This window comes from Myotis nattereri (assembly GCF_964212035.1).
Source record: "Myotis nattereri genome assembly, chromosome: 8".
Classification (NCBI taxonomy): domain Eukaryota; kingdom Metazoa; phylum Chordata; class Mammalia; order Chiroptera; family Vespertilionidae; genus Myotis; species Myotis nattereri.
In genome coordinates, this window is record NC_138083.1 from 71,164,708 (window position 1) to 71,188,441 (window position 23,734).

Below are 23,734 nucleotides of genomic sequence, written 5' to 3' on the forward strand. Positions count from 1 at the left end.
TTAGTGGAGCAACATGAATTTTCATGTCTTTCTTTGTGTAGGGCTATTTTCCTAGCAAGAACTCGCCCAGGGACTTAATTTCCTTTCGGTAGAGATAAGGGCCAAGACCTGGCCATTACCACAAAGGGCATAGAGAACACACAGTTCTGCTGTCTTCAAAATTTTACATCCTGACCGGGTGCAGCCCTATGCCCTGTGGCCACACTTGTTCCGTTTACCTTGAATGCCAGCTTCTGGCCTTGGCCTTCCTCTGAGCCCTCTGCTCATGTAATTTGTATTTGAGTAATCAAGTCCTTTTAGAACTTTGGGCTTGGTTCACCATTTCAGGGTTTGCTCTATGCAACACTGGGCACTTCAGGTACCTGGGGCACAGACACAACATTGTTTCACTTGAATCCTCCCAGCAATTCTTTTTTTTAAAAAAATATATATTTTATTGATTTTTTACAGAGAGGAAGGGAGAGGGATAGAGAGTTAGAAATATTGATGAGAGAGAAACATCAATTAGCTGCCTCCTGCACACCCCCTACTGGGGATGGGCCCATAACCATGGTACATGCCCTTGACTGGAATCGAACCTGGGACCCTTCAGTCCGCAGGCCGACGGTCTATCCACTGAGCCAAATCCGTCAGGGCCTCCCAGCAATTCTTATTTATAGTGCTTCTGCCATCCCCGCTGGCAAAGGAGGGGAGCGATGGTACATGGAATTGAAATAACTTGCTTTGGGAGCTGAGATTTGGGAGTTTGAGTTTTCTGTAGCCCACGTCAGGTGCTTTTTCTTCTGTGTCATGGTCGCCTTGAGGAAAGCCCTTCAGAGCCCCAAGGGTGCCTTGATGCTGACTTGCAGGATGACTTGGAGTGGTTATATGAATACCCAACTGTTGGCTTTGGAGGTCTCTTTAGTAGTTGCGTTAGGTAGATTTTGTTTTCGGACACTCTTCTAGGAATAAAGCCAGTATTTGAAAGCAACTCTGTATTGCAAAGCCTTATAAAGTATTTTTTCAGTTTGATGAGTTTATAAACAGTTGATGTGGTCCATTGTAAAAAATGGCTATATATTCTCCCCCTTACCGGCAGGGGTGCGGTCTGTTTCTCCACCTTTTGTAGCTGGGTTTGGTCATGTGACTTATTTTGGCCAATGGGACAGTAGTAAATGTGACACAGGCTGAGGGTTGAAAAGTACTTGTGTACTAGGGTCTTCTCTCCTGGATTCCTGGGATTCCTGCTGCTGCCTCTCTATGTGAGGGAGCCCATGCTGGCCTGCTGGCTGATAACCCCTCCCCAGCTGATAACCAGCCTCACCTAGAAGCAGGGTCCCAAAACAGAGCAGCTGCTGATCACAGCTGCACAATTGAGTCTAGCCTCCATCAGCAGAGCTACCCAGCTGTGCCTAGATCAGCTCCCTCACCTGTAGAATCATGAGGCAAGTAAATGATGTTTTTCTTGAAGCCACTAAGTTTTGGGGATAGTTTCTTACACAGGAAAAACTAACTGATAGAGTTGAATTAAATGGCCAGAGAATTGTTTTTATTGGCCAAAGGATTTAAGAAAAAAGTACACAAATGGATTTGTTACAAGGTTCATTAAAAGGTAGCTCTCAATCGGGGGCTGTGAAGTACCATTCAGCTTATCAGTCTGGCATTTGTACTGGAACTTTCCAGAATGCGTGTGGCTTATGAGTGTGGATTTCCAAGTTCGAAGAGTGTCTTTGGTCTGAGTGTGAGTCCGAATACGTGGCCTCACCAGACACCAGGATTAGTCCTGCCTGAGAATTCATGATCCAAGAAGGAAGAAATTTAGCCAGAGATGTTATCCGAGCTCAGCTCTGGCAGCTGGGAGTAATTGACGGAAAACTATCAACTGCTTGGATTCAGCATTGTAAAAGATAATTTCACACACGGTGTCTCTGTGAGGGTATTAAGCCTCAAAAAAGTAAACTGGATTAAGAAGGGCTAGTGAATATGAAACATTGAATGGGGGTATTAATAACCAAAAGTGCGATGAAATTGAGGAACAACAGACTCAAAATAAAGCAGTTGAAGTGAACTAGGATGAGTTTCAATTTAGCTCTAATATTCTACAACCAGAAGATCTCAGGGATTGTATGGACTAGGGTATGTATTGCAGTGTTTCTCATACATAGTATAAATGTCCATGCTACTGGTAAGGAGAAATTGTGAGATTTCTAAGCATTAATTTGGAACACTAGCCAAGATTTGCTGGTTGAATGAAGCAAGGTATAGAACATTGACTAGTGGTTTATCTGATTTGTAACAAAAGGATATTCATTCACAACACATACACACAACATATTTGTATACACAGAGACTTATATGCATAGACTTATATGCAGAGGAATTACAAGAGTGCTAATAGCCTCAGAGGGAGCTGGGCAGCCTGCAGTTGGGGATAAGAGGAAGATTTTATTGTATACTCTTTTGTATTTACTTAAAAAAAATGTTATTGATTTTGTTGTTGTTGTTATACAGAGAGAGGAAGGGAGAGGGAGAGAGAAATAGAAACACCAATGAGAGAGAAACATCATCAATTAGCTGCCTCCTGTACACCCCTTACGGGGGATCAAGCCCACAACTGGGGCATGTTCCGTGACTGGGAATCCAGCTGGTGACCTCTTGGTGCATGGGTCGATGCTCAACCACTGAGCTACACCAGCTGGGCTTTTTAAATTTACTTTTCCCTGTATTTCTTGATTATCTTTACAAAACTGTTCTACAATATATTTAAAAAACAGTAGTCCCCCCTTATCTGTGGGGATGGGTTCTAAGACCCCCAGTGGATGCCTGAAACCATGAATAGTATGGAACCCTATATATACTCTGTTTATTCCCTGTACATGCATGCCTAAGGTAAAGCTTAATTTATAAATTAGGCACAGTAAGAGATTAATGACAATAACTACTAATAAAATTGAACAATTATAACAATACTAGGGTCCTAGTGCATGAATTCATGCACCTTAAAAGGAACTGTGGGCCGCGAGGCTGCGGTGGGCACAGGGGTGGGTCTTGGCCCATCCTCCACGGCCCTAGTCCCCTGTCTGCCGGCATCCCCGCTCCCACCACTGCTGCTCCCATGCGCTGACAGCACTGGCCCTGCTCGCACCTGCTGACGGTGCAGAGTGATTGGGGCCAGTGCCAGCAACAGGTGCCAGCATGGCCGGTGCCGTCAGTGGGTGCAAGCTGTGGCTGCTGCCCTGATTGTTCCTCAGGAGCAGGGGGAGGTGAAGAAGCCCTCAGGGGTGATCGGGGCAAGCAGGCGCCACTCGCACCCGCTGACAGCACCAAGCAATCGGGACCAACTGTGGGTGTGAGCAGTGGCTCTGGTGCTGGCAGCGGGGTGCGAGAGGCAGCTGCCAGCCCTGATCACCCCCTCAGGAGCAGGGAGGAGGTGGAGAAGCCCTGAGCTGGGCGCGGGCAGCAGGTGCAAGTGGCGGCTCTGGTGCTGGCAGCAGGTGCAAGCGCTGGGTGGGACTGCGGCTCACGGGAGCAAAGAATTTTCAATAACCACCAGAGGCTTGCCCCAATGACAGCATCCAGCGCCCCACCTTGGTCTGGCACCCCCTGCTCACCTGCTCCACCATCCCGCCACAGCTGACGCCCACCATGTTCCACGTGCACCCCCTGGTGGTCAGCACACGTCATAGTTCGGTTTGGTTATTTGGTTGTTTGGCCGTTCGGCCTGTTTGCATATTAGGGTTTTATATATATATAGATGCTGTCCTAAAAGTTATGTGGATGGGGTCTCTCTTCCTCTCATAACCCAGCTGATCACAGAGATGGCTAAGTGACTAATGCGGGGGGCCCATCTATAGCCTGGAGACGCTGGACAAAAGGATGATTCATTTCTGGGCAGGATGGGGCCGGATGGAGCGAGATGTCCAGTGATTTCACCATGCTCTTCAGAACAGCTTGCAATTTAAAACGAATGAATTCTTTATTTCTGGAATTTTCTATTTAATATTTTCTGACCGTGATTGACCGCAGGGGAAACTGAAACTGGAAAAGTGAAACTGCGGGAGAGGAAAGATCACTGTATTGCTCCTGTTCCATGTCAAGCCCCACGAAGGCTTTGTGTCCTCACCCTGCCATGAGCCCGTGCCCCTGGTTCCGGAGAAGCAGGAAGGAGCCCCGCATGGGGAGGTGTTGGCAGCGCCCACTTTGGAGTGCAGGCCACGCGGAGGCTCTGAACTTGGATGCCTCAGCAGTGAGCAGGACCTTCACCCTGGGAAATAGCCAAGGAAGGAAGCTTGCCTCCCCCTCTGGTCTGGTTCTAGGGCTCCCCCAGGGCCCCCTCCTGTTGCCATGTGGAAATGGAGTGGCTGCCACTGGGGGCAAGTCCTTCGAAGGGGGAGGTGTCCATGTGAGACGACAGCACCCAGCGGGACCTCTCTGGGGAGCTTCACCTTCTGGGGTTCTCCGGGCCTGTGATTCTCATCCAGGGGAGACCAGATGCACCCAGAAGCCTCCTGCCCGGGGGGAGGTCCCTTGGCTCTTGGCCTTTCCCATGCTTTGGAGTCCAGGGGCTCTCTTTTGTGGTAGCCTGAACTTAATGTTCCAGAGCTATTTTATGGAGGCCATTGTACACCTGAAACTCTGTGTGTGTGTGTGTGTGTGTGTATGTGTGTTGGAGGGAACAGCCAAAGGTGCTGACAGTGGGTGAAACTGCATTTCTGTGAAGTCTACCAAGATGCCATGGGCAGCAGGGGAGAGCAAGGGGGAGGGAGATGACTGGTTCTGCCCGAGGGGGTCCTCCCATTCCTCTTTGGAGCTGCTTGCCTTTGAGGAGACTAGCAAGATGCTCAGTGGGCCTTCTGTGGGGTGCCTGTATCAGCCTTTCCCTCCTCCTTCCTGCTGTTTTGAACCTTCTAGTAGGAGTCAGCCAACTAGCGAGACAATAAATATCCTAGGCTTGTAGTTCATGCAGTCTCTGTCACAACTAGTCAACTCTGCTGTTGTTGCCAAAACTAGTTACAGACAATCTATATATATAAAAGCCTAAGCAACCATCGCAACTGAAACAACCAAATGGATGATCAAACAGGCTGTGTGGGTCGACCAGGCCTGCAGGGGGGTTAGTGAGAGATGACCAAACAACTGAGCAGCAGGCTGCATGGGGTGATCAGACCGGTAGGGGGTGCAGTAAGGGGCAACCAGGCTGGTACGGGGTGGGGGGCAGTTGAGGGTGATCAGGCCAACAGGGGTGGCAGTTAGGGGCGATCAGGCAGACAGGCAGATGAGCAGTTAGGAACCAGTGGTCCCAGGATCGGGCTAGGCAGTTGGACATCCCCAGAGGGGTCCCAGATTGGAGAGGGTGCAGGCTGGGCTGAGGGGACCCACCCCCCATGCATGAATTTTGTGCACCGGGCCTCTAGTATGAAAATAATTGGGCATGGCTGTGTTTCAATAAAACTTTATTTACACAAAAAGGCAGAAGGCCAGATTTAGCCCACAAGGTGGTTAGTTTGCTGATCCATGCTCTGGAGAATGGAAACTGGGCTCTTGGGGTCAGGAGACCTCAGTCACAGTCCTTGCATTGCCCCTCACTCACATGTCACCCTGACATGCTGCTTCAACCTGCTGGGCCTCACTGTCCTCTTTTCCTCAGGGAGAGGTAGGACTAGTGGCTACACTAACAAGTGGCTACAGGAGGATTTGGGGTGACTTTATGGGGACCCTGAGTGGATCTTGGCAGAGGGCCAGGAGACAGGCCTGAAAGAGGATTGTTAGCTGAGAGTTGGCCTTGGTTCCAGAATGTGATGTCAATTCTCACACCAAACACTGGCATGAATTGAGCTGAAAATGATTGGGAGGAGAAGGGAAATCTGCTGTGGGCTGCCGAGGACCTGGGGGAGGCCGTGGGGACATGTCTTCAAATAAACTTAGAAGTCTTTGTGGGCAGAATGAAAAAAGCCTGCAGCTAGAGGGAATTCAGAAACAGCTACAGATGTAGACGTTCCCTGCGCTGCCTCATGAATTTTAACTCTGGAAACTAATTAATTAACTAGTTTTATTAAGAAGACAACGAGATTGAGCACAGATTGGCTGAGGCACAAAGAATAAATGAAAGTGTCACGGGGGGCAAGGTGTGGAGGTGTCTGGGTGTGCAGAGTGGTGTGTGTGTGTGTGTGTGTGCGCGCGTGCGTGTGTGCATATAGTACCGAGTTGGTGTATGTGAACATCTTCATTAACCCACCTGAAGTAGGGGTGGGCAGCACATTAATGGAATCTGAGTCTGCTGAGAATTGAAGACGTTTGGTAGCCCCAGAAATAGTGGATGTTTCCCAAGAGGGCCGGAAGTGGGGGAAAGGAAGGGAAACAGGATTGAATCATTTTTCAGCAGTAAGCACCTACTGTGCATCAAGCCCTCTTCTAGGCACTGGGGACACAGCACTGAAGAAGACAAAAGCCTTGTCTTCATGAGCTCCACCTTATAGGGGAGGGGATGACCACGGAGGTGGAGATGAACTAACAGCAGATCGCGGGAAGGTTGAAGATAATACAGGGAACTGAAATTTAGGCCAGATACTGCAGAAGGAACCATCACATTGGGAACTCTACTCACTGTTAATTACTTGTGCCAAAGTCAGGCTGCAGCCACTCAGGTGAGCCACAGCAGCAGGTGATTAAATAGCAAATAATTTATATTTGGCATTGAAAAGCCGAAGAGAGCAAAACCCCTGACACCCAGAATCTTTGGGGCATGAGTATAGCTGAATAGCTGAGTTTTCCACTTGGATTTAAGCACCAACATGATTATTTTAAAAACTTTAGTTTAAATATTTGCCTGGTAAGGAAAATACCAGTCTCTGTTTAGAGAGAAGTCTTTCTAAAACTTATTGCATGTAATTCTGCCGTCTGAAATGGGAAATCAAGTGGAATTTAGGTGACTAAGATCAGTATCAAGAAACACAACACGTATGTCTATGAACTTGCTTTAGCTATGAGGTATCTTTCCCCTCTACTCAAAAGCTCCATAATTTATATACTTTTTGAGATTTTTGTATTCGTTTTGAATAGTCTTTTTGTTTCTTTTCTTGCCCATATGGTGTCTCTCTAAAGCAGTGGTTCTCAACCTTCTGGCCCTTTAAATACAGTTCTTCATGTTGTGACCCAACCATAAAATTATTTTCGTTGCTACTTCATAACTGTAATGTTGCTACTGTTAGGAATCATAATGTAAATATCTGATATTCAGGATGGTCTTAGGCGACCCCTGTGAAAGGGTCGTTCGACTGTTGAAGGGGTCGCGACCCACAGATTGAGAACCGCCGCTCTAAAGCAATCTCGTTCTTCTTTATTAGTTTTTATTTTATTTGTTTGTTTACATTGAATAGTATGTGTATATTCATGTGGAAAACTACTGATTGGAAGGAGAGAATTGTTACCCAGAGTTCCACCACCCAGAGACCATTAATGTAAATATTCGAACTATCCTCCTTGAGTATCGCTATCTCTCTTTTATATCACCCGGGAGTTACAATATACCTATTACCTGGCGATCTGTTCTTTTTTCCCACCTAATATCATGAACATTCGTCAGAAATGTGTTTCTGCAGTATTTCTTTATGTGTGTGCATGTGTTTTTGTAAAAACGTTTCGTTGGAAGTGTTCAAACATATATTAAAGCACAGGGACTAGACCAGTGGTTGGCAAACTGCGGCCCCTTGAGTGTGGCTCTTCCACAGAATACCACGTGCGGGCGCGCACATACAGTGCGATTGAAACTTCGTGGCCACACTCAAGGGGCCAAAGAGCCGCATGTGGCTCCTGAGCCGCAGTTTGCCGACCACTGGACTAGACTGATACCACCAGACACTCACTTCCCAGCTTCAACAGCTGTCACCATTTTACCAATCTAGTAACTCCGCCTCCCACCCCTCCCCACAGTGTTTCCTGGAGCGTTTTAGAACAGAACCCCAGCGATATCACTCCGCTTGCAAATTCTTCAGGAGATATAGCACAGTGGTCCTCTACTAGGAGTAATTTGCTCTCCAGGGGACGTGGCAGTGTCTGAGACAGTTTTGGTTTTCACAGCTGGGGCTGGTGTGGTTGTTACTGGCATCTTGCAGAGAGAGGCCAGGGATGCTGCCATACATCCCACAATGCACAGGATAGCCCCAAAACAGAATTACTTGGCCCAGAACATCAACAGTGCCAAGGCTAAGAAACCCTGGTCTAACAGATTGGGGCTGAAAAAGGATATGCATAATTCCATTACCCCATCCAATAACACTGATGACAATTTTCTAAAACCACCAAAATTTTTTTAACTTCTCCCTTGAAACAATAGGTAGCTAGTTGGAATCAGTCCCCTCAAAGGTCATTTAAATTCTTTCTGTCATTGACAGTTCCCCCTTTCACTCTCCTTCATGGCATTTATTTGTGGAAGACTCTGGGTCTTTTTTTTTTTCCCCTGTAGATTTTCCCATGCCCTGGATTTGGATGACTGCGTGTTTATGGTGTTCTGTATCCTGTTCCTCTATTGCCCCACTTCCTGTCAACTGAACTTAAGATTGATCAGTGAGTTTAGGTGTTGTCAGTTTGATTTATTCATTATAAACATCCCAATCAACCTTTTGTCTAACACATTGATTTTCTTTTTCTTAAATTTTATTTTATTGTTTATTTAGTTAGTTATTTTAGATTTTTAAATTTATTTTTAAGTTTTTTTCCTTTTTATTGTTTTTATTGAGTGACACTGGTTAACAAAATTACCTACAGCACATCATCTGTACTGTGTGTTCACTACCCCAAGTCAAGTCTCCACCCATCACCATTTATCCTCCCATACCCTCCTCCACCTCCCTTTACCATCCCTAATCCCCACCAACCACATACTGTTGTCCGTGTCCATGAGTTTTTTCTCTTTTTCCCCATTTTTCCTCAATCCTCTCCCTCCCCTCTCCCCTCTCCCCCCTTACTCAACCCTGACAGTGGTTATGAGTCTGTCTCTATTTTGCTTGTTAGTTCATTTTGCTCATTAGATTCCACATATAATACCTTGGTTTCCAAAATGTGGTCCCACAGTTAGCAGCATCAGCATCATCCGGGAACTTGTGAGAAATGCTATTTCTATGTCCCACCCCACATTGACTGCATCAGAAACTCTGGGGTGGGACCCAGCAGTTTGTTTCCCTAAGTTCTCCAGGTGTATTTGAGTTCTCCAGAGAAATGAAACAGATACATATATTTGTATCCGTCTGTCTATCTATCTATCTATCTATCTATCTATCTATCTATCTATCTATCTATCTGGATATAGGCAGATTGGCTTAGGATAAGGAACTGACTCACGAGATTAGGGAGGCTGACAAGTTCAGATCTGCAGAGTAGGTTGGTAGGCCTGGGACCCGGTGAGAGCTGATGACACAACTCTAGTCTAAGAGCTGATGTTGCAGATGAAGCCAAAAGACATGCTATAGAAACAGAAAGAGCAGACAATACAGAACTAATCTTGCTTGGGCAGAAGGTCAGCCTTTTGCTCAGCACAGGCCCTAAACTGATTGAATTAGGCCTACCCACATTATGGAGGCAATCTGCTTTACTCATCTACTGATTTAGAATGTTAGCTGTATCCAAAAACTCCCTCACAGAAACACCCAGAATGATGTTTGATCAAATATTTGAGTACCCTGTGGCCAATCAAGTTGATGTATAAAATTAACCATCACATCAAGTGATTCTGACACACGCTAGAGTTTGAGAACCACTGCTGGAGTGGCTTTAACAGCCATTGACAGGCACTTTCTAGATCAACTCTTTCATTAGGTATTGCAAAATGGTGAATTTCTAATTCTTTTGTTCCTTTTGCATTTATTAACTGTAACTTTTGTATGAAGAAGAATTCTTCCTCATTATGTCTTTGCTTACCCTGAAATATAATTTTTACGGGAAAGACAGGATAAATGCTTGATTTATTTCCTTTATTATTTCTTTCTTTTTTTACTGAGGCATGAGTTATATCTGATAACATGCACAAATTTTAACTGTACAGCTCAATGGATTTTATGTATGCACACACCCATGCAGCCATCATCCAGACTAAGATATAGGACATTTCCAGGCCCCTTGGCCCCTTTCCAGTCGATGTCCCCTCCCCAGGGCAAACAGTTGTATTTAAGCTGTATTTATGCCATCTCTCTCAGCACAGTTTGTTTTATGTAATCAAAATAGTCATTTTTTTTCACAGCTTCTGGACTTGGTTTGATGTTATGAACTGTATTATCCAACCCAGGACAATAAAATACCTTTTCCTCCAGCTGTATATGTACATGTATATGTATATGTATATGTATATGTATACATATTATATATGTACATGTATGTGTATATCTATCTATACCCTTACCCATGCCCATACCTAATATATATATATATATATATATTTGTTCTTGTTGTTATTAATCCTCACCCAAGGATATTTTCCCATTGATTTTTAGAGAGAGTGGAAGGGAAGGTGAGAGACACAGAGAAAGAAACATTGATCTGAGAGATCTTTTGAATGGTCGCCTCCTGCACATGTCCCAACCAGGGCCAGGGATGGAGCCTGCAACCGAAGTACATGCTCCAGTTGGGAATTGAACCTGGGACCCTTTGGTCCAGAGGCTGATGCTCTATCCACTGAACTTAACCTGACCAGAGCTAATATATATATTTTGATCCAAGTTTTCCAAATGACTAGCTAGTTGTTCTAACATCATTTGTTGAATCCTCCCCACCCCCCTGACTGATCTGAAATGTCTTTTTTAAATCTTATAGTGAATTTCCATATATACTTGCATCTATGTCTTGATGTTCTGTTACATTTGTATTGTGTCTTCTGTACAAAAGTATTATAATAGGTTTTACCATCTGGCAGTCCAAGTCACCCCAAATCCTTGAAGTAATTACATTTTCCGATTTCTTTTTTCCTGACTATTCTTGCTGAGTCCATTCTTCCAGATGAATTTTGGAATTATGTTGTCAAGGTTCATGAATTGGGAGTTTTTATTAGAATTTCCTCTACAATATCACAAAACTGAGTATTACAAAGTGTCTGGGAACAACACATTCAGTGGATTCGGGAGTTCCGCTTTGACCTCTAGTACAAAACTCTCTAGGGTTTTGTATGTTTTTGTAAAATTCATTCCTAAATATTGATTTTGCTTATTTGTATTCTTTGGAGAAGTATCTTTTCCCATTTTTAAAATATAGTTATTCTTGGTATAAAAAGATATTGATTTTCTAAATGTTTTAAAATTTAGTTCTCTTACTGATATCTCTTATTTTTTTCTATTCACTTTTCAATGGATTCTTTGGGCTTTCCCAAGTATTCAGTCAGCTACAAATAAAGATGATTTTGCTGTCTCTTTTCCAATATATACTACTTTTTGCATTGAATAGCACTTACAGTGCCATGTTAAGTAACAGTGGTGATAATGGGCATCTTTGTTTTTTTTCTTTCTTGAATGGAAACACTTCCAGGGGTTTATTCTTAAGTACTCTGCTGAATATTTTGTGGGGTGGTGATGGCGTGTGAATTTTTTTATTGAGTTAATAAGTAAGAGTTCTATTTTACTTTATCAAGGTTCTTTTATTTTTCATTAACTCAGGCATAACTGAGGGATTTGATTAAATGTTTCTTGGTGTCTACTGAGTTAAAATATTTGCTTTTAAATATATTAACATGGTGATTATTTTTAATAGGCTCTGTTCTTGGGATGAGCTCTATTAGGACATGATGTGTTATTTTTACAAATGCTTTTCTGGTTTCTATTTGCTAAGTGCTTAATTAGGATTTTTGTTTATGTTCATTAGATTGATTTCAAGTCCTTTCTTTCTGGTCTTTGCCAAAATCTGTTATTAGTATTATGCTAGCTTTAACAAATAAAAGCTCGACTAAATAAATCATTTCTGAATCCATCTAGGCCTGAGTGTTTCTTTGAGGACTAATTCTTTGACAAAGATAGGGGATCTTTTATTTTAAATAGGAAACGAATCATTTCTTTTAAAATAAATTTTATTGATTTTTTTACAGAGAGGAAGGGAGAGGGATAGAGAGCCAAAAACATAGATGAGAGAGAAACATCGATCAGCTGCCTCCTGCACACTCTCCACTGGGGATGTGCCCGCAACCAAGGTACATGCCCCTGACTGGAATTGAACCTAGGACCCTTGAGTCCGCAGGCTGATGCTCCATCCACTGAGCCAAACCAGTCAGGGCAGTGAATCATTTTTTAAAGAAAATTTATATTTGGTTAAGGGAGATGATTTTATTTCCTGTCAAGTTAGTTTTTAAAATTATTATAGAAACAATGCATAATCATTACAGAACAATGTGAAAGTTCCAGAAAGTGAAAGGAATATAAGAGCCATTGTACTGACATCTACAACATATTGGTGAAAAGCAGGCCTGCCTGGGAACAAGCATATGGCAATGGAAGTGGGGATAGAGGTGTTATTGCCAGTTTCAGCATAGATAAGGTAAAAAGCATGATGAACAGATTTCTGAGATTTTCTTCTGGATCCTGTAGTAGATTGTTTTCAGAGGTATGTACCTCCAAAGTCTCTCGATGCTGTTTGATGTTCTTGCTTTGCAGTATGTGAAAATTAAGCTCTGTGTTTTTTCTTGTTCTCTTTATTCTCCCATGAGCAGGATGCGATCTGTTCAGAAGCCATGTTTATGGAGAAGCAGGAAGGGGCAACTGCATTATTCATGTGTGGCAGCTGAGCATTCTCTTCCGTCTCATGGCTGTTGGATAGGTCCATAGGTTTGGCTTTAAAAAATTCCTCTTGCATTGGTACCAGGCTTAAAAAATTTTCTGCTCCTATGTGGCATTCTTTAATCCAGGGGTTGGGGTAGGGGAGAAGACAATATATTCCAATGTTTTCCACTTTCCACCAATATCTATCTAGTTTTCTGGCATTCACACTCTCTCTGGATCAATGAGATAAAACCCTTGGCAACCTGTAAACCCATGTGGCTCAGTCTCTGAGTGGCATCGTTTTCTAAGATTATAGAGATCATTAAAAGGACATTTAATTATTTGCTCACATCTATTAAAGACTATTTATTAATGGGAACCCAAATACATATTTCCCAACTTTCTCTTCTCCTGCCCTTGCCCCACTTGTAAAGTCTTTGTAACACAGATCAGCTTAGTTTTTTGGCCTAAATTCTTTCCTTTTTTGTCTCCTGCCTCTCTATTTCTATCTCTTGTTCTGTGTTCTCTTGATCCTGTATCACACAATCTCTAAAAAAAGAACTCTTTGGAGTAGGGAAGGGGAAGTGGAGGTAGAGGAGAAGCTAAGCAGCTAAAGGTAGCTCCCTTTCGGTAAGGAGAAAGGGGGAAGTTGGCAATGAATCAGCCCCCTTTTTCCCATTAGAGTAGAAAGATTATGGAGTCAGAAAGAGAACGTGGGGCGTGGCTCAGTAACGAGCTGGTTGTGCAAATTAGAAAAAAGTGCAGGCCCTTGTGGCCAAGTACATGGAGGGTGGGGGGCTGCAGACCCCTTGCTCCTTTGAAGGGAGCACCGTGAAGAATCACAGTGGAGCTTATAGCTTTGTATGGCTGATGGTCAGAAAACAGGACTATATACACACACAAACTATGTATATGTATATATAAACATACATATTTATATGTAGATACACTTTCAAAACGTGTACTTAAAGTTGTGATGAAGGGGAGCTTATCCTCATATGTTATGACATGCATAGTTTAAGAATGCACTGGGGTACCTGTCCTAGGCTTACAGCCTGGAATTGTGGGATAAAGATACAGGCCACCTTCTAATTTTGAAACTCTTAGCCCAGCCAGGTCTGAATTGCAGACAGAGTGGGCTTACGGATGGTAGCCTACAATCTGATTTTTGTTTTTCCTTCAATAAAGCTGGAGGCTACTGGAGCCAGGGTTTGGCACTCCTGTGGTCTTTCAGGGGCAGTGGTAGGCATGGGAGCCTGGTGAGACCTACAGCCCTTCTCCAGCTCCTTGCTGTTAGTCCCTTCTTTCTGCTGGACCCTTCTCCTTTCATGCTATATTCAGTGCAGGTGCTGTTCTGCCTTCAGACCTCTCCACCTGACTCTTTTGGGGTCCAGTAGTGTTTGTGCTGGAACAGACTAGAAAGAGTGGGCTGCTGACCACAAGACTGTCAACTGCCTGGTTTGTTGTAGGAGCTTGAGGCTTTCAAAGCTCTGCATGTTGTTATCTGAAATGGGGTAGATAAAGCCATTGGTCCTATTAATACAAGACTGAATGCAGATCAGTCAACAATTGGTCATTTCTCCCTCTTTGCTTATTAAAAGTTCTCTGACCCCCATTTAATCTATTTGTCCTTCTTAATGGCTGCCATGAAAGTGACAGTTGCATACCTCCTCTTTGGTCCAGTGGAGGGCCTCCGGCTCTCTTCATTGCCTCTGATCTGATGGCCGGAGACAGACTTACTCTGGTTTTCATCATTTGCAGAGCAGGCATTTTATCCTCTTCATCCATCTAACTAATTGCCTTCCCAGGCTCAGCGCTCGGAGGAACAGTGTTTATGCCAACCACTACTATGGAAAGAGTGCAACCCTGCCTCAGTTCATAGTGTTCCACGGCAGTTGTCAGCATGAAAGATCTAGCAACATCTTGAAATATTCAGATTTGCACCTGTGGGAAGAAAGTTGGGAAAATCAATCAATCAATCATAGTGAGATTCATCAAAACCAAGTGCGAGGTGGAGGTTACCCCGAGTCTGGCATGTAAAGCGTCCGCTCACCTGCCATCAGGAACAGAGCAGAGTCCCAGGACCTTCAAGCTCAGACCCTGTACCCCACCCATCGGGACATTCTCTTTGGAATGCCCCGCTGGAGGACATGTCCATGGCACTCCCACCTTGGATGCTTTAACCCAAGGGTGAGGAATGTCTGGCCTGCGGGCTGTATTAGGCCCCTAGGAATTACTTGGCCTGGCCCTGCCAAGGCATTAGGGGTGAGTTAATTAATAAATGTTTGACCAAATATAACAAGCTAATTTTTAAGTTGATAATTTTGTATGGCCCTGGAATGATGTTATGAATATCCAAATGGCCCTTGGCAGAAAAAAGGTTCCCCACTCCTGCTTTAACCTCTTTCTGGACCTACGTTTGCCATGTGACACTAAGGAAGCGCCTTAGTGTAATGACCTGGGCTTTCTTCTGCATCAGCCCTACTTGTGGCTGTTTGATGATGCTTGTGGCTGCAGTAACATGGCTATGGGCTGGCCAAGGGGCCAGCTAGGAGTGACGTGCCCTCCGGGCTTTTTTATTCTTTTTGCTTTTACTAATGCCAGGAGGTGCATTAGGGTGTAGATGTGTCCTGGCTGTGTTTTGTGATTAGCCTTTCTTTTGTGTGACTGCAATTTTTTTCATACAAAGCTTTAAGGAGGAATTCAAAGGAGGGGAAATAGCTCATGGCCATAGGTACTGCTGGCCCACCAACCTTTCACCCTGGCCATATTTCATTCATTTTGTGGTGCAGTGAGGAGAAGGAATGAAGGTCATTACATGAGGTCAATTTCTCTTAGTGCAGAATCTGGTGCAGATGGTGCTGGTGGGGTGGCCCTCAGGGCACCCCTTGGGCCCCTCCTTTCAGTGATGACTGGCCCCTGGCTCAGAAGCTGCATTCCATGGAGTTGGTTTTTTTTTTCTTTTTTGACTGATACCCAATCACTTCCATTTATTTCTGAACATATACTTCTTAGATCCATGGATGACATGTTATAACCCTGTTTAAATATTCATAGGGTATTTTATTTTTGTAAAGATAGGCTCTAAAAATTATAAAGCCAGATAGATTAATGATAACCACTTACCAAAATTAGATTAAAAATGTCACAAAGATAGGTACATAGAATACCACCAAGTATCCCAACATTTTACATACATAGGCATTTTCTGTGATTTTAGCAAAGAGAAACAACCCAAATTTTATTCTTTAACTACTGACATGATTTAACTTTGGTACATGGTATCACTATTTCTCCTACTTGAACAAGTTCTAGTTTTCTCAAGTACTTCCCACCCCCCGACTTTCCTGAAATGAAATATCATTTTTCCAACCTACAAATTAAAATGCTATCCTCATAAATATATGTACCAGCTTGGTATATTCACATACTGCACATGCTTTCCATTTTCAGACCGAGCAAAGACATGCATTGACATTCATTATTAAAGCAAAAGGCAACCCAACCTAATATCAAGAGAAATTGTGACCTTCCATGCAGTGTTTGATATAGAAAACATTGATTTTGACATATCTTCTTTTTAAAGCCTTACCTGAGGATGTGTATGTGTTTTTAATTTTTTATTTTTGGGGGGGGGGAGAAAGAGAGAGAGAGAGAGAGAGAGAGAGAGAGAGAGAGAGAGGAGAGAGAGGAGAGAGAGAGCGCGAGAGCGCACGCGTTATCAGCTGTCTCCCATACATGCCCTGATCAGGGATGGAACCTCCAACCTAGGTATGTGACCTGACCAGGAATAGAACCTGCAACCTTTTGGTGTATGGGATGATGCTCCAACCAACAGAGACACAGGGCCAGAGCTTGTTTTTTTAAAAATTGAATTTATTGGGGTGACATTGATTTGCAAAACCATACAGGTTTCAGGCGTACAACTCAATAAAACATCATTTGGACGTAAGGCTAATCTGGCTGTGACATCTGTCACCCCATTGATCGCCAGGGTTGATTCGGCCGATCTGACTGGCTAGGTGGGTGTCCCCCTCCTCCCTCAGCGATCCATGTGGGTCCCTCCCAAAGCTGTGTGCTAGGTTAAAGAGGATGGCCTTCCCCCCAGGGTATACGAGTAGCTGCGCTCTCCTGCTAGAACCCCCAAACAAGATCTCAATAAAACACTTACACACTGTGGTCCAAGAACATTCAAATAATAAACCAAAAAGAAACAGATGTTAAAGATTGGTCTTCAAACATTACTGCCAGTGAGCCCGCCCTTGCCTATGATCTCGCTGACATTAAATAACATCCACAACTCAGTGGCCACTAAACCTTTCAACAGAGCTTCCTTAGCTGTGAGCTGTCTGAAGCAGCCAGTTTGAGCAGCCTATTTTCTCTTAGCTGCAGGGATCTCAGCAGGGGAATAGCTCAACCTTGGCATAGTGCCAAAACATGGCCCCTCCAGGCTTCGTGTAAGTCACAGCAGTGTTTTTTCACTGCCTGGACCTTCTCCTCGAGGTCACAGACAAATTGGGCCATGGTTCTAGGATGGAAAGTCTGTGGCCTCAAGCAGCCAGCTGAATGTCCCCCCACCGGCCCCCCATAAGGATCCACCAAAGGGGGTCAGTGGATGTTTATTTACCACTAGTAAGCACCATGGGTGTGCATAGTGTTTCTACTCTTCTGGTTGCTGCTGTTAATACTACAAGATGCTTGCCTCCTACTGAGAGTGGGAAATTGGGGAAGACAATTGAGGGGTTGGTGTCCTTCTTAGAACAAGTTTACTGTTTAAATGACAGTGATTCTAAAATCTGAGCTCTGACTTTTGTGACATCTTTTCATATTATAGGGAGGCATTGGCATTTCTGATGAAAAGGGACAGCCTACGAAAATGAGAGCATTCAGGTGAAATCTTTCTCCTGTGAACTCTTCCACGGAAGATTGGATAGAGCAATGCAGGGATGGTGTTGTCAGGCATGACTATGCCAGTGGGCAGGCCTGTTTTATATAAAACAAAATACCCTTTTCTTCATTTTTTGCCCAGATTCTACCAAATCACCGGCTACTTTCTTTTCATCTTCAAGGAACACATAAATAGTGTCTAAGTACACAATTTTCAGTGGTTTAAATCCATTTTGACAAACCTTCTCCCAAATGCCTTTCATTTTAAAAATCAATTACCTTATCCAGCATGCCTCCCTAATCTATTTCATCAAATTACCATCTTTCTATGGCCTTCCTTTCAACAACATAATTTGCTCTTAATAATTAATATAAAAGAATTCAAAAATGCAATCACTGAGCTCACTTAAAAGCTCTCTAATCAATTACCAGGATCTGTGGGTTTGTGACAGAGGTCTCCTCCAAGGTCCCAGCACCCCTTTACCAAGCTCAGGCCCAATAGAAGCCGCATTTATAATGCATTCTCATATAGTCGGCCAGTCCTATGACGACAAAGAATGGGTTTCAAATGAACAGTGATTAACACATTGCTTTAAGGTTATTTCAGAGTGAAAATAATGCCAACATTTATCACATAGAAATTAGAAGGGAAATTTTGCTCAAGCCCAGTGCAGAGGTAAGCCTGGTGGATAGCTACATAGTACTGATAGTCCATTCTAGTTACTGAGCATTCTTTAATCTCAGCCTGATTTTCCGAGTTAGAGAGTCTGTTACACGCATAGTTGAAGGGGAAACTTATGAACAAGAATTTCTGTGCTGTAGTCAGCGATAAATGAGGTCAGAGTAGTAGGAGTAAGTTTGGCCATTCATCCACCCTTTCAGTGTGGGAGGTAGAAAGAGGGCAGAATTTGGCATTAGGTAGAGCTGAATTAAAATCCCAAATCTAAGTTAGTTTCTGATTTTGAGCAAGTTACTTCTCTTCTTTGAACCTTTATTTATAATTCCCTTATATTTAAAATTAGGGTAATACTTTATAAGTTTGTTTCTCTTCATAGCCTTTATGACCTAATACTCTGTACTAGCTGATGAATTTTAAATCTTTATTTCTAAAAGTCAATTGATGTTGAGCCCAGTTTAATTTGCTCACTTATGTTGATTACCATTTATTGTTCATTGCACCTTATTCTCATCCTCTAGGAGGGCAGGTATCTTTGTTTCTTACACTGATGTAGGATGGTGCCTGGCACGTAGTAGGCACTTGATAACTATCTGTTGGATAGCTGAATGCATGAATTATTGTCTCTGTTACCCACACACTGTCAGCGTTTCTTTGAGTTGGTCTGTGAGGTTTTCCTTCCAGGTGATTTATCTTCTCAATGATGTTTTGTGTGAGTACTCATTAAGTCTAGTTTCAGCACAGCCTGACTGATGAGTGCACTGGGGTCCAAATGCGTGGCCGGGGGAAGCCAGCCTGGGATTAATCCCTGGCCTCGGTTACTCCTCGGGAGAGCCAAAGCCTGTACGGAGATGTTGCCAGATCGTTGTGTGTGCAGAATCTAATTTATAGCTGTCCAGGGTCTCCTGAGGAGAAGGTGCATTTATATCATTATTAAACAGTAATTGATTACAAAGCCCGGCTGTGAAATTTACAATTATTGAATTACTCTGTGTTAGCTCATAAATTTCATTGGTTAATAAAATTATATAGGTGTCAGGCGTACAATTCTATAACACGTCATCTGTATGCTGCATTGTGTGTTCACCACCCCATGTCAAGTCTCCTTCCATCACCATTTATCTAAACCCCCTTTACCTCTGGTAATCACCATGCTGTTTGTTGTCTGTGTCTATGAGTCTCTTTTGCTTTACTCTTCACCTTTTTCACCCAGCCCCCTCTACCCCTGCTCCCCTCTGACAACTGTCAGTCTCTTCTCTGTATCTATGAGTCTGTTTCTATTTTGTTTCTTAGTTATTTTGTTCATTAGATTCCACATCTCAGTGAAATCATATGGTACTTGTCTTTCTCTGACTGGCTTATTTCACTTAGCATAATACCCTCCAGGTCCATCCATGCTCTTGCAAAAAGTAAGAGTTCCTTCATTTTTATGACTGAGTAGTATTCTGTTGTGTAGATGTATCACAGGTTTCTTTATCCACTCATCTACTGATGGGCTGCTTCCAAATCTTGGCTTTTTAAAATAATGCTGCAATGAACACAGGGGTGCATACACTTGTTTGAATTAGTGTTTCGGATTCCTTTGGATATATTCTCAGAAGTGGAATCACTGGGTCATAAGGCAGTTCCATTTTTAATTTTTTGAGGTAACTCCATACTGATTTCCACAGTGGCTACACCAGTCTGCATTCCCACCAACAGTGTACGAGGGTTCCCATTTCTCTACAACTTTGCCAACACTTGTTGTTTGTTGATTTATTATTGATGGTAGCCATTCTGGCAGGTGATATTCAATGGACGTATGAAAGATGCTCAGCATCACTAATCATCAGAGAAATGCAAATTAAAACCAGGAATTGGGAGGGTGGAGCTGCAGGGAGCCCCGAGAGTGGGGCTTGCAGATCTCCTGTGAAGGGTAGGTGCCAGTCAGGTTCACGAAAGGTGAGGGGAATGGCCTACTCCAAGTCAGTGACACCCCCTGAGTCTGCCCAGACCTCTACACCCCAGCCCAGGCAGCTGACTCTCCAGCAGGGCATGCGCTCCACAGGGTGGGGTGACAGGGAGCCCGGGGGGGGGGGGCTATTGCATTCCTCCAGGCTCATACTGTGTGGAGGGGTGCTCCACCCAAGAAAGATGGTGTCTGCAATATGGGAGCATGATCAGCACAGGGCTCCTGGCACTGTTCCTTCAATCTCTCCCCAGAGCCATACACCCCAGTGTCTCCTCACATGACTAGTTCACTCCCTCCCCTGCAGCCCAGGGTGAGTGGCCGTGAAGGAGATTTTGTGTGTTGGTCCTTTAAGAGGGCACCTGTGTCTCTAGCACACCCCTGTCTCTGCCTGGCAGATAGAATCCCCACAGATTTTCACAGCCAGACAGTATGTGGGTGCCTCTTCCGACTCTGGTGCTCTGGGCTGGGGAGCCTGTCTTGGAGTCGAAACCCCATGCTTCTCAGGGGACCCCCTACAGCGGAGATATCCCTCCTGAATCTCAGCCACCACCCGTGGGAGCAGGGCAGCCAATTTTGCATCTCCACCCTTCTTACCAGTCTCGATGTGGCTTCTTCTATAAATTCTTGGTTATAAGACTTCTCTTCAGCTGGTCTTCAGTTGGTTATTCAGGCTGTTTGCTCTATATTTTAGTTGTAATTCCAGTTTGATCCTGGAAGGAGGTGAGTGTAGCTTCCATCTAATCTGCCACCATCATGCATCTTCAGCTCATAGAGTTCAAATCTTTATTTCTAAAAGTCAATTGATATTCATCCCTATAAATATTTAATTTAGATGTAATGGTGTTGGAGCAAAATTAAATTCTCATTTGGAAAATAAAGAATGACCTGGATGGGATTGGGAGGGGCGACTTGGCAGAGATGAGCAGAGAAACTGTCGGTCTGATTCAGTTACTTAATTAGAAGAGACTTTTCATACCTGGCTTTCTTCTATTGCATTTCCATATTAAAAATTCTCTAATTTGTAGGAAATAAAAGCCCTTTATATATGGGAGGACTTTATATTTCATACGGCATCTTTGGACTAGGTAATATTTGTGCCTCACAAAAGTCTTTTGAAGCAATCACACTGCACTTCTTTTTCCTACTGTACAGATTGCAAAACTGAGGTACAGAGAACTAAAGTGACTTGCTTGGGATATACTATGAGAGAGGGAGGCCAAACCGGGTCACGTGGTCTTCCAGCTGGCTCATAGTGCCTATTTACATCTATGTACTAGTTAGGACTAAGTTCAGCTGCATAACAAAGAAGTCTCCACATACCTGTGGCATAAACAACATGAAAGTTAATGTCTACCTTTTGTAAAACTGTCGCAGAGGAGGCAGTCCAGCTCATCCAGTGGCACTAAAGAGTTGTGGAAGGCTCCTAGACTCCTTCCCATGTACTTCTTCATCATTTACATGATTTGTGGCCCCCAACCTCATGGGCCAAGGTGCCTGCTTAAGTTCCAGCCATTGCATGTGGAGTAGCTGCATGGAGATAGAGAAGAGTGTATTTCTTCCCTTTTAAGACTCTCTGAGAGGTGGGTTTCAGCCATGGCTGTGGCGAACCCTTGGGACCTGGTGTCTGGGCCAAACGCTGCTGGGTATTGCTGGGCCATTTTTGTCATTCAGGAGATGCTAAATGGACCTAAGAAATCAGCTCATTGTTTTGTGAACTTCTCCAGGCTATAGCAGATCACAAATATTCAAGCTGACATCAATCAGAAAAACCTGGAAATTGAACTTCTAAGACTAGAAAAAGATACAGCAGATATTGTTCATCCTTCATTTTTGGCTCAGAAGTGTCATACTCTGCAAAGCATGAATGATCATTTGGAAGCAGTGCTGAATGAGAAGAGGTCCCTCAGGCAAAGGCTGCTGAAACCCCTGTGCCAGGAAAATCTGCCTGTTGAAGCTGTTTATCACAGATACCTGGGACATTTGTTGGACTTGGCAGTGGCTTTCACTGAGAGATTAGAAACCCATCTTGAGACAATTTGAAATATTCCTCATTTAGATGCAAATCTAAAGAAAATGAGCAAGGCTTTAGCCAAGATGGGCATTTTGGTGACTGCGACAGAAGAACTGGCAGAGAATATACTCAAGTGGTGAGAGCAACAAAAGGAAGTTTGTAAAATACTACCTGAAGAAATTTATCTTCCTAAACATGATGTTGTAATGCCTCCTTTAACTTTTACTTCTAAAATTCATGTCCAAACTATTAATGCCAAATGATTCAACTGATCCAATTAAGCAAAAATAAATCATTTTGCTTAATTATGTGTAGTCATGTGAAGTCCATTTCTAGTCAGTGATAACGTGGGTATTTATAGGCTTTGCTGTGAGCAATACTGAAAAAGCCCTCTCTATATTGAACTACTAAGATTCCAAGTTCATTAAGACCAAACTAAACTTTCCATTGTTTTTCATATATTTTCATCCCACTTTTCATTAAAACTTACAAGGATTAAAAAAAAAAAAAAAAGACTCGGTGGAAGGTCTACCTCTGCTTGTATCTTATCGCTCAGAACTTCATCATGTGGGTATGTCACAATGCAAGGGAGGCTGAAAAATAGTCTTTTATCTGGGAAACATAGTGCTTGGCAAAAACTGGGGTGCTGTTACTCTGCGAGGAAGGGAAGACTTGTTTGAGGGGCCGACGGACAGGGTGTGCTACAGCCAGCGACCTGAAAGACCTCGTGAAGGGCATGCACTCAGCAGCGCATGGGCATGTTGGCCTGAATTCCATCCATCAGGACTGTCTCCAGCTACCAGCAGCCTCCTGGGGGCTGGGGGCGCTGGACACAGAAGGGCTCCGTTGCCTGGAAGCAAGGTGCAACCCAGGAAGCAGCTTGACTCTTCCCTGGTGGATTAAAAGAAGGCGGGGAATCTGTGAAGGCACTTGCTTCCTTCACGTTTGTTGGACAGCATTTCTAAACAGAGCATTGCTTTACCCCTCTCTTGGCCCTCATCAAGTCCGGAGGGGCACGGCATTCTCCGGAGGGGCACGGCATTCCCTCGCGTTAGCCTGCAGCAGCCTGAGGGGGCCAGGTGGGAAAAGGAATCATTCCATAAGCAGGTACATGTTTGGTGTCTGCCAGGCACTGGCGCGGGGCCTTTGTATACTGAGAAATGAAAGACGTGACTGCCATCTTGGTGAGTAGTGTTTCTCAGAGTGTGACCCCACTGGCATCACTGGGGACTGTGAGAGGGGGGACTCAGTAGTCTGTTGTAATAAGCCCTCCAGGGGATTCCGAGCCATGCCCAAGTTCAGTACACACTGGAATGCTGGGATGCTGAGAAATAGCTTGGTGATCAAGGGCATAGGCTTCAGAGCCCCTGGACTGGGTTTGGATTATGGTTCAGCCACTTAATAGCTGTGTAGTGTTGGGCAAGTTACTCAACCTCTCTGAACCTCAGTTTCCTCATCTGTAAAAGGGAGCGCTGTCCTGAGAATACATGTCAGAGTTATGTGAG

At 43.9% G+C, this 23,734-nt stretch overlaps 1 protein-coding gene and 1 pseudogene across 10 annotated transcripts in view; both read left to right on the forward strand.

Annotated features, from left to right (window-relative positions):
- Positions 1-23,734, forward strand: part of PTPRT (protein tyrosine phosphatase receptor type T) — a 943,168-nt gene that overhangs the window by 44,813 nt on the left and 874,621 nt on the right. The gene's annotated exons all lie outside the window — the stretch shown is intronic.
- Positions 21,812-22,492, forward strand: LOC308523523 (HAUS augmin-like complex subunit 2; annotated as a pseudogene). Its single transcript has one exon. The product of its transcript is annotated as an HAUS augmin-like complex subunit 2 (transcript).